The following is an 11,618-nucleotide window of genomic DNA, read 5'->3' as shown; positions in this document are numbered from 1 at the left end:
GGGCAACAGCTAGAGAGGTGCCAGTCCCATACAAAGTGGAAGAAGTACCTGGAACAGGGGCGAGTGCTGAGAAAATGTCATTGTGCCCTCTCCAACCCTCCCAAACACACAGCGCCACAACGTGGTGAAATGGGTCACCCTATATTGATGAATACCTAAGGCTCCGTGCCTTACAATGTAACAGGCACAACAGCTCTACCTAAGACACAGAGGCAAACAATCACAGGAGCCTGTCAAGATGAGGAGACAGAGAAGTATGGTCCAAAAGGGGGAACGGATCAAGGTTCCAGTGGGAGAACTAAGCGACGAGGAAATAGCCAACCTAACAGATGCAGACTTCAAAACACTGGTGATAAAGATGCTCACGGGCTTGACAGATATGCTTGAGTATGGCAAATGCATAAGGGAAGAAGTAAAGGCTATGTTAAATGAAATGAAGGAAAATCCACATGAAACCAATGGTGAAGGGAAGGAAACCAGGGTTCAAATCAACGATTTGGAACATAAGGAAGAACAAAACAGTCAATCAGTACAGAATGAGGAAACAAGAATTGAAAAAAATGAGGAGAGGTTTAGGAATCTCTGGGACAACTTTAAACAGGCCAGCATCCAAACCATAGGGGTGTCAGAAGGAGAAGAGGAAGAGCAAGAAATCGAAAACTTATGTGAGAAAATAACGAAGGAAAACTCCCCAAATTTGGTGAAGGAAATAGACATTCAACTCCAGGAAGCACAGAGAGTCCCAAACAAGCTAGACTCCAAAAGGACCACACGAAGACACATCATAATTAAAATGCCAAAGGTTCAAGATAAAGAGAGACTCTTAAAAGCAACAAGAGAAAAGCAGAGAGTTACCTACAAAGGAGTGCCTATAAGACTATCAGTTAATTTCTCAAAAGAAACTTTGCAGGCAAGAAGGGACTGGCAAGAAGTATTCAATGTAATGAAAAGCAAGGACTTACAACCAAGATTACTCTATCCAGCAATTCTATCATTTAGAATGGAAGGGCAGATAAAGTGCTTCCCAGACAAGGTAAAGCTAAAGGACTTCATCATCACCAAGCTATTGTTATACAAAATGTCAAAGGGACTTACTTAAGAAAAAGAAGATCAAAGTTATGAACATTAAAATGACAACAAACTCACAACTATCAACAACTGAATCTAAAAAATAAAAACAAAATCCAACTAAGCAAACCAGAATAGGAACAGAATCATAGGTATGGGGATCATTTGGAGGGTTATCAGCTGGGATAGGGAAGGGAGAAATGGGAAAATGGTGCAGGGACTAGGAAGCATAATTAGTTAGTACAAAATAGAGGAAAATTAAGAATAATATAGGAATGGGTGAAGCCAAAAAACTTATATGCACGACCCATGGACATGAACTAAGGGGGATAGGATTGCTGGAGGGAAGGGGTGGGTACTGGGCAGAGGGGAGCAAAGGAAAAAATTGGGATTACTATAACAACATAATCAATAAAATATACTTTTAAAAAAACTGGGCATTGCTTTGCGCACATACCTGAAAGGCTTCAAGCAATGCAGGACTCAGAGAACTCCAGGACTAAGTCACTCCTCTCCTGATCCAGATCTGTATGGTTCAGTCTTAGGGGGGCTCTTACTCCACACAAAGTCCCTAACCTCTTGAGGCCAACTACCACCTGTCTTTTCTGCCACTCCAGGGGACAGTGGGCTCCTCTCTCCCAGAAGGCCAGTTGAAGCCCCAGGATTAAATCTCTCTGGCTGACTTGAGTCACCTGCTCACTCCTGATCCCATCACTCTGTCCTAGGGATTGAAGATGGTGAGAGGACTGTCTGGGTCTCAAGCAGCCTCACCTGAACCAGAGTAGACCGTGAGTGGGGCAAGGGAAAATGCATTGCTGTTGCCAAAAGAGGAGGGACTCAACCCTTAGCAGGGAAGTCACACAGATACCCTCTTTATCAGTTCACCATCTCCAGCTTCCATTTCCTCATCTTTAAAATGGAGGTGATGCTGCCTACTTGAGGAATCAATGGGAACTGTAAAATTCTGGCCCTCAGCCATAACAAATGTAGTTGTTGTTACCTCCCCTCTCTCTAATGGTTCGTTACCTATTCTTTTTCACGGAGACAGAGCTTGTGCTCTGCATGACAGCCACCTTACGTCGCCACCCTTTCTCCTCAGGGATACCTGGGAGCCCTAGAATTGGCAAAAACCCGGGGGAGGAGTGAGACACAGCAGTTGCGTAGGCCACCTCCAGATGTTGGCCAGATGTGCTCATTGGAGCCCGCAGTCATTCAGATTGGTTGTGCTTCAGCACAGCTGTGTGTGGTCCAAAACTCTCTTTTAAAAACAATTATTTTAAACATCTGAAAGCACATTTTATTGTGATATGAATGTCTCTAGTCAAGTTATTTGGCATCTTGATTCATTTGTCCCCATTGAGAATGTCCTGGCTCTGGATAACACAGGTTGAGGAAATTTTAGTGTTTTGTCTTTCTGACCTCAGCTGGAAGTCACGTGTGAGAGGCTAAGAGCTCAATATTTATCACATAGAAAGAATCGGTGAAGTGGGTCAAGACTACAGGCTTTGGAAACAGATTGCTTGGTTTAAATTTTGACGTGTGACCTTGGATAAGCATTTCTTAGCCCCAGTTTCCTTGTCTGTAAAATGGGAGTTAGAACTTGGCTGTGACATTGAAATGAAGAAACTCGTTGGGTCCCGGCTGTCGCTGGCAAGCACGCACGGTGGCCCCCTTTCTCCGTGCCATGATGCTCTGAGGTGCGGCTTGTGTTTGAGGCAGCGGTCGGGCCCTCCGTGGGTACTGCTCTGGTGACTTTGCCGCCTTTGTGTGCCCTTTTGTTCACCATCTGTCTGGCTGGAGGGTGCCGCCTGCCATCTGAGCCCCACCTGCTCCCCTCCCCTGGCCTGGGGGCTGCCCAGGGCCTCCCTCAGAACAATGTGGGGCTGCCTTCTGGGGCTGGGGTCAGGCCTCTGCTTTGTGTCTGCCTGGCTGCCTCTCCCTCACAGCCAAGCCCAGATGCGCCCCAGCCAAGGCCCTCGCGGAGGATGTTAAATTGGGGCTTTGTGGACAGGAATGTAGGGGACCGAGGACAGGGGTCACCCCCAGACTCTCTCACTGTTCACCTCAGGCCTTGGTTCTGAACCTGTGTGGGAATGATCAGGCTTAGAGGCAGAAGTGTGTCTGAATTGAGGAGAACTTTATGCAAAGTTAGTTCTGCCTCCTGTGAAGTATTCTCCTTTCTCCTTTTTGGATATCAGCCCCACAATGTGCTTAGGTGGCATTCATTAGGAAGTTCTCATATATTTTTCTTTCAGTGACTGGATTTTTTTCTTGTTTCTTATCAAGCTTTACTGAGATATCAACCTATAACTTATGTAAATTTAAGATATACAATGTGATGACTTGATACACATAGATACTGCAAAACATTTGCCACAATCAGGTTAATTAACACCTCCATCCTCTCACATAATTACATTTTTGTATGAACTATCAGTCATACAATACAGTGTTATTAATTATAGTCGCCATGCTATATATTAGATTTCCCAGAATTTATTCATCTTATAGCTGGAATTTGTACCCTTTGACCAACATCCTCCCCATTACTCCTACAACCCCCCCCCCCAACACACACAGCCCCTGGTAACCACAATTCTACTCACTATTTCTGTGAGTTTAGCTTTTTAGGTTCCACAAATAAGGGATATCATAACGTATTTGTATTTCTCTGTTCTGACTTATTTCACTTAGCATACGTCCTCAAGGTTCATCCATGTTGTTGCAAATAGCAAGATTTCCTTCTTTCTTATGGCTGAATAATATTCACATATATATACATATATGTACCATTTTCTTTATCTATTCGTTGATGGACATTTAGGTTGTTTCCATATGTTGGCCATTGTAAATAATGCTAGAATGACCATGGCTGTGCAAATAGCTCTTTGAGATAGTGATTTCATATATTTCAGATATATTTCCAGAGGTGGAACTGCTACATCTTATGGTAGTTCTGCACCAATTTACTTTTCCTCTACTAGTGTATAAGGGTTCCCTTTTCTTCTGTAGATTTTTTCCAATTAAGACTCAAGCACTGGGAGAACTCATGGACTAAGGATATGTGATTATGTTTAGGGGGGATGAGGGAGGGAATAAAAGAAGGAAAGTAGGAAAATGGCAAGAAGGAAAAGAATAGTTTCAAATAATTGAGAGGAAATAGTTCCATTTTTATTTATATAATAACAAGCCTTCCGCTGTTTAGGTTTTAATATTTCAAAATAAAATGAGAAAGGAAGACACAAAGGAAAACCACAAATGAACAAATTTGTCTTCATTGAAAAAGAAATTAAAAGAGTTTCTTATAGAAGAATTTTATCTTCCTGTATATTTGATCACCACTGACAGCTGAGGGGCAGGTAAGTATTATCACAGCAGAGCACAGGGAATGAAAGCTCAGAGAAGGTAAATGACTTGCCTGAAGTCACACAGCTTGGCAAGTGGGAGACCAATCAGACCCGCGTTTCTCTGGTTCCAAAGCCTGCGTTCAGTTACGCACTCACCAGTCTCCTGTGAGACATTGGGCATTCTGTGAGCATGTGCTGTCCTTGCTCACTCACTTTGATGGCAGGGGGAAGCCCTGAGTCTCCTCCCTGTAAAGTAAGGACATTATTCATTCCATTGCCCAAGGCCATCCTAAGGCTTATGTGAGATACCAGGGAGGAACTTGTAAAAGCATAAAGAGCAGCTGTTCCCTGTACAGGTGCTGCTTTTTATCCAGAGCCCATGTGCCCTGTTGTTTCCTTTAATTGGCTACATTTGCAGTCCAGCATGCTTCATGGTGGCTCAGGGATCCCCCGATAGAGAAGGGGAGAAAGACCGTAGCTGTGGCCAGAGAGCAAGTGGCTGGCTGTGATGGCTCCAAAGAGGAAGGCATGAAGATGAGGAGGAGGCAGAACCAGCCACAGGCAAGGGCAGGATGGATAATGTGCATCCTAGAGGCAGAGCCAGGGAGGAGGTCGGAGGACAGAAGGGGAAAATACATACACAAACAAAAGAAAGGAAGCCACAGAAAGGAAGCCATCTTAGCATCTTTGACCTTCCAGTGACTATGAATGCCCACAGCCAAATGTACACATAAGTCACTGGGTATCTGAATCTGGCCTCTGGTCTGATGCTTTCCCAGCCCACACCCCCTAAGAGTGAGGGAAACTGCCAAGACCCCACTTAAGTATAAAATAGGGTAATTTATCCTTCTATTAACATTCTATATTTTTCTACATATACAAATTTTATTATCCATATTTTAAACTGACTTATTTGCTTTCTTATTATTGAACTGTGAGAGTTCTTTATAAATTCTGAATACAAATTCCCTATTAGATATGTGTTTTGCACTTATTTCTTCCCACTGTGGCTTGTCTTTTTATGATTTTAACAGTCTTTCAAACAAAAGAAAACTTGTCATTTGAGAGTCCAATTCACCAACTTTTCTTTTAAGGTGCATGTTTTTTGTGTCTTTCTAAGAAATCTTTGCCTAAATCTAAAGTCAGAAACATTTTACATTACCTCTATGATTCATTTTGAGTTAATTTTTTATATGTGGTACAAGTTTAAGATCAAGTTTCTTCTTTTGAAAAGACCGTTTTCTCCATTGAGTTACCTTTGCACCTTTGTTGAAAATAGTTGACTATATATGTGTGAGTCTGTTTCTGGTCTCTATTCTGTTCCATTGATCTATATGTCTACTCTATTGATTATTGACTATTATAGCTTTAAAAGTCACTAAGTCAGGTAATTTGAATCTTTTACTTTTTTCTTTTCAAATGGTTTGCTTATTATAGATCTTGTTTTTCCATATTAATTTTAGAATCAGCTTGTCAATGTCAAAAAGCCTCCTAGAATATTGATTGGGATTGTGTTGAGTCTATGCATCATTTGGGGGGAACTGACATCTTAATAATAGGTCTTGTGATTTATGAACATGGTGTACCTGTCCATTTATTTATATATAATTCCCATTTGATTTCTCTCATACAGATCTTGCACATACTTAAAAAATTATTGCTATATATTTTGGTTCTTATGATCTTATAAATGACACTGTTTTACATATTTCAATTTACAGTTGCTCATTGAAAGTATATTAAAAACACAATTGATTTTTGTATGTTGACTTTTTGTCCTCTGATATCACTAAACTCAGTGTTCTGAATAGCTTTTTTTGTTGATTCTTTAAAATCTTTTGCCTAGATGATCATATTGTTGACGAATAAAGGCAGTTTTATTTCTTTCTTTCCTATTTAAATGCCTTTCATTTCTGTTTCCTACCTCATTGTTCTTGCTAGAATCTCCAGTATGATGTTGGATAAGAATGATGAAAGAGAACATTCTTGTTTCCATTTTGGGGAGAAAACCTTCAGTCTTTCACCAGTGAGTATGAGTTCAGCTGTGGGTGTTTAGTAGATATCCTTTATCAGGTTGAGAAATTTCCCTTTATTCCCTTCTATTCCTAGTTTGCTGAAAGTTCTCATAGGTTAGAACTGAATTTTGTCGAAAGCTTTTTGTGTGTGTGTGTCTATTAACATGATCCCATAGTCTGTTGATATTGTGATTTACACTGATTGACTTTACTATGTTGAGCCAATTTTGCATTCCTGGGATAAACCCCATTTGGTCATAATGCATTACTTTCTTTACTATATTGTTAAATTAAATTTACTACATTTTTAAAGGAATATTTGCACCCATGTTCACATTGGTTTGTGATATCCTTTTCTTGCCATGCCTTCGGCTTTGGTACCAGAGTAATGCTGGCCTAATAGAACAAGTTTGGAAGTATTTCCTTCTCTTCTAGTCTCTGGAAGAGTTTGTGTAGAATTATAGTATACAGTTATAATTACAACAGCTGCCTTAAAATCCTTATATGATCATTTGAACATCTGAGTTATCTCAAGGTTGATTTGTTGATTTCTTTTTTCTTGATGATGGGACAAATTTTCCCAATCTTCACATGCCAAACAATATTAGATTGTATCTCAGCAGTATGACGATTATGTGGTGGAGATTCAAGATTCGGCTTTGTATGTTCGTTTTTCTTAGTAGGCAGTTACTTTTGTTGGATTGCAACTCTTTCTCTTGGGCAGCATCTCAAATCTCAGCTCGCTCTTTTGTTCCGAGGCTGCTCACACCCTGCCTAAGGCGTGCGTAGATGAAGGGTTACACAGAGGTTGGAGCACAGATCTTGCACAAATTTGGGACTTTCTCTGGCTTGCTCCTTTACAGGATTCCCCTTCACTTTTCAGTGGCCACAGTTGCCCTGAACTCTGTCCTTTACTTTTTCAGGTGAAAACATACAGGTTTTCTAGCACAGGTTTAGCTGCCTTTGTGGTTCTGACTTAGGTTTAGTCTAAGGCTAAAAACCATAGATTTGAGTAACTCACCTGTGTGATTCATTCTTTTCACATGCTGACTCCTGTTGGGAATCTGCCATTGTTCATTCTTCAGTGTGATTAGTCATTTGAGGATGGGGGTCAGTTTATCCAAAGTCTATATTGTTTTCTCTGGGAGAGTGAGGTCTGTCGGCCAGATTGTCAGTGGAAATTTCCTTTTACCTTTGTTTTATCTACATAGTTGCTCCTTTTAAATTTATTTTAACCCTGTTTGGCATCTGTGACAAAATACTGGTCAATATGAAATAGATATTTATTTTGTCGAGTTTTAACAACCATGACATCCACAAAAACCTAAAATTACTAACACAAAGCCCATTGACACCCTTCCACTTCTCCACAAGAAAGTGTTCATTCTTGTGTGTTCGAACAGTGCTGGGGAAGCCCTTTGCAGATTATTTTTCTGCGATGAAGGCAACATTGTTAGCTCAAGTTATAAAGCTGTTGGACGGGAAGAACTTAACCCATGCTGGAGAAACAATGCCCTGCCCTTCCATGATTGGCAACTGTTTCTCCTTTCTCTCTAGTTGATTCACTGACTCATTAAATATTCATGGAGCACCTCATATGTATTAAACCAGGTGCTGGATGTCAGGGATGTGATTATCAGCAATTTGTTAAAGGAGCCAGACATGAAACAGCAACCTACAGGTTAGAATTTTAAACTGTGATTAGTGTTATGCATAAAAGGCATAGGGCGCTATGAGAGTGCAAAACAGGGAGCTTGGCCCAGCCTGAGTGGTCAGGGGAGGCTGTCCTCAGGAGCAAGACATCATTGGAAAGAGGAGTAAAAGTTAACTAGGTGTGTGTGCTGGGGTCGGGGGGCGGGGGGGGGGTGTCGTTCCAGGCAGAAGGAACAGCATGTGCAAAGAGCCAGAGATGGGAGGAAGGACTGGAAATGTGAAGAACCAAGAGCAGATGGGTGGGCTAGAGCATTAACAGTGAGGGCAAGGAGCACAAGATAAAGCCCAAGAGGGCAGGGTCCTGATCATGCAACTTTGCAGTCCAGTTTAGGAATTTGTTTTAGCTTCTCCTTTTTTGTATCTTCCTCTTCTTACCCCTTTGTTAAATTGTTATGAAAAATAACTCATGGATCGTATTTGAAGAAAACTCAGTGCCCTCCCCCATCCCTGTCCCACTCCATAGAGATAAGCACTGTCAGAGTTTCTCATATATGCTTCCAGAACTATTTCATAAATGCACACACATGTAAGAATGTACAGCTTCTTCTAAAAAAAAAAAAAAAAGGTGTCCACAACTGTCATTGCTCTGTAACACCAGTGCCTCCTCCAGCTCGCCATACTCCAGCTGAAGGAAAAGGAGGATAAGTAATGAGGTTTCTATACCATGGCTCGTACAAAGGAGACTGCTCACAAATTGACCAGTGGTAAAGCGCCAAAACGATGTGGCCAGGAACACCCCCATAAAGACACATTTGAGCACACAAGTGAGTAGATGTGTAAGTGGAATTCCCTGGTGAAAAAATATGCACATGTGTAACTTTGAGAGACATGGCCCAAGTGTCCTCCAGAGATGTTTATCCAAGGCCCTTTCACCATGAAAATGTTCTATAGGCACAACTTAGCCCCAAGGGCCTGGGAATTGCTGGAGCACTGAACAGTATGGATTAACTTCCTGGCACAAAGGGAAACTGCTCATCTGAGATCAATACATATTTAATTAAATATCTCTACAATGTATTACTTGCAATGTCCTTATCCATAAAAAAGTTGATTATATTTGAAAAACAATTAGTAGGTTATATATTTTGCTCATTTTGCAAGAAGTCACAAGTATGTCTAATGACTGTTGAGAAATAGCCTATCATAAATTAAATAGCCTATCATAAGAATTACTTATAGCCAAGTAATTTCAAAAGCAAAAATTATAAAAACCCTATCAATACTCCAATATCAGCAAAAATTAGACTTACCATAGTATGCACATGTATTTTAATATATTTCATATGATGCATGGCTTCCAAAAGTCAGAGTACCTAAGATCTGTAATAAAATGGCCTTGATTGTACAAACCATGTAGGAGGTGGCTTGTATCCTTACACCTTCAACATGTGTAGCTTCAGGACTTTTAATCTCTGCAACCCTTTTGCTGGTTTCTTAGTTTTATTCAGTTAATTATGAGAGTAGTGAAGCATCTTTCTTTTGTGAATTTCATGTCATTTTTCTCTTTTACTATGAACTGAAATTTTGTGATTTTGCTATTGGCCGTTGATCTTTTTTTGTTGTTGTTGATTTGTTAGGTCTTTTTATATAATGAGGACTAAAACCCTTTGTTAGTTCTGTAGTTTTATAAATTTTGATTTGAAAAAAAAAAAATTTTGATTTGGCCAAAAAGTTTGTTTGGTTTTATTGAACAACATAGTCACTATTTTGTTCTCCTACCTCCTGCCATCTTTTAGGCAACTTCATAATTCCATTTTCCCAAAACTTTTTAAAGAATTGTTCCAGTTACCTTTTGAAGTCTTCCAGGGAATTGAAATTTTTTTCATTAAGAGAATTTTGTAAAGACCAAAATAAAGGGAATTCAAAGGTGCAATGTCTGGTGAATACAGCAGATGAATCAGAACTTCCCAACCAAGCTGTAACAGTTCTTGCCTGATCATCAAAGACACATGAGTCTTGGTGTTATCCTGATGGAAAATTATGTGTTTTCTGTCGACTAATTCTGAGTGTTTTTCTTTCTTTTAAAAAAAAATAATTTATTTATTTATTTGTTTATTTATTATTTTTTTTTAGAGAGAGGGGAAAGGAGAAAGAGAGGGAGAAAAACATCACTATGTGGTTGCCTCTCACTTGCGCTGCCAACTGGGGACCTGACATGCAACCTAGTCATGTGCCCTGACTGTGTTTTTCTTTGAGTGCTGCTTTCAGTTGGTCTAATTGGGAGCAGTACTTATTGGAATTAATTGTTCAGTTTTCCAGAAGGAGCTCATAATAGAGGACTTCTTTCCAATCCCACGATATACAAAACATTGCCTTCTTTTAATGAAGACCAGCCTCTGGTCTGGTTGTTGGTGGTTCATTTCACTTGCCCTACAACCTCTTCCATTCCACATTATTATAAAGTATACACTGTTCATCACCCATCACAACTTGTTCTAAAAATGGAGTGTTCACTTTAAGTTTAAGTAAAGAATGACATGCAGAAATATGGTAAAGAAGGTTTTCTTTGCTTAATTTATGTGGAATCCAAACATCAAAGCAATTAACATAACCAAACTGGTGCAAATGATTTTCAACATTGATTTGGATATTTTGAGTATGTCTGCTATCTCCTGCTGGGTAGAATGTTGATGTTCTCAGTTAATGCTGTAACTTGATCACTATCAGCTTCAACTAGTCTACCCAACCATGGAGCATTTGCCAGTGATAAATCTCCAGCATGAAACTTCACACATCACTTTTGACATGTTCAGTCAATCACTGCACCTTCTTCATACACTGCACAAATCTTTTTTGCATTTCAGTTGTGTTTTTACCTTTCTTGAAATAATAAAGCATAATACACTGAAAATGTTATTTTCTCCCATCTTCACTATTAAACTAGCTATAGAAAAATGCACCAATTCTGATAAGTTTTTTAAATGCATGCTGATACAACAGTTGTCACAATACAATCTAACAAAATTGTTTCTTTTTTTTAAGCATATTTTATTGATTATGCTGTTACTGTTGTCCAAATTTCCCCCCTATACCCCCTTATGCCTGGTACCCCCCCTTTCCCCCAGCAATCCCCTACCTTAGTTCATGTCCATGGGTCATATGTGTAAGTTAATTTGGCTTCTCCTTTTCCTATACTATTCTTAACTTCCCCCTGTCTATTTTGTTCTTACCAATTATGCTTCTTAATCCCTGCACCATTTTGTCCATTCTCTCCCTTCTCCCTCCCATTTGATGACCCTCCAAATGATTTCCATACCTATGATTCTGTTCCTGTTCTGATTGTCTGCTTAGTTTGTTTTTGTTTTTTGCATTTTAGATTCAGTTGTTGATAGTTGTGAGTTTGTTGTCAGTTTAATGTTCATAGTTTTGATATTCTTTTCCTTAAATAAGCCCCTTTAACACTTCATGTAATAATGGCTTGGTGATGATGAAGTCCTTTAGCTTTACCTTGTCTGGGAAGCACTTTATCTGCCCT

This window comes from Furipterus horrens, unplaced genomic scaffold (assembly GCF_987537825.1).
Source record: "Furipterus horrens unplaced genomic scaffold, mFurHor1.1.pri manual_scaffold_7, whole genome shotgun sequence".
In the NCBI taxonomy this organism is placed as follows: Eukaryota; Metazoa; Chordata; class Mammalia; order Chiroptera; family Furipteridae; genus Furipterus; species Furipterus horrens.
The sequence above is the reverse complement of the archived record's forward strand: the minus strand, read 5'-3'. Positions refer to the sequence as shown.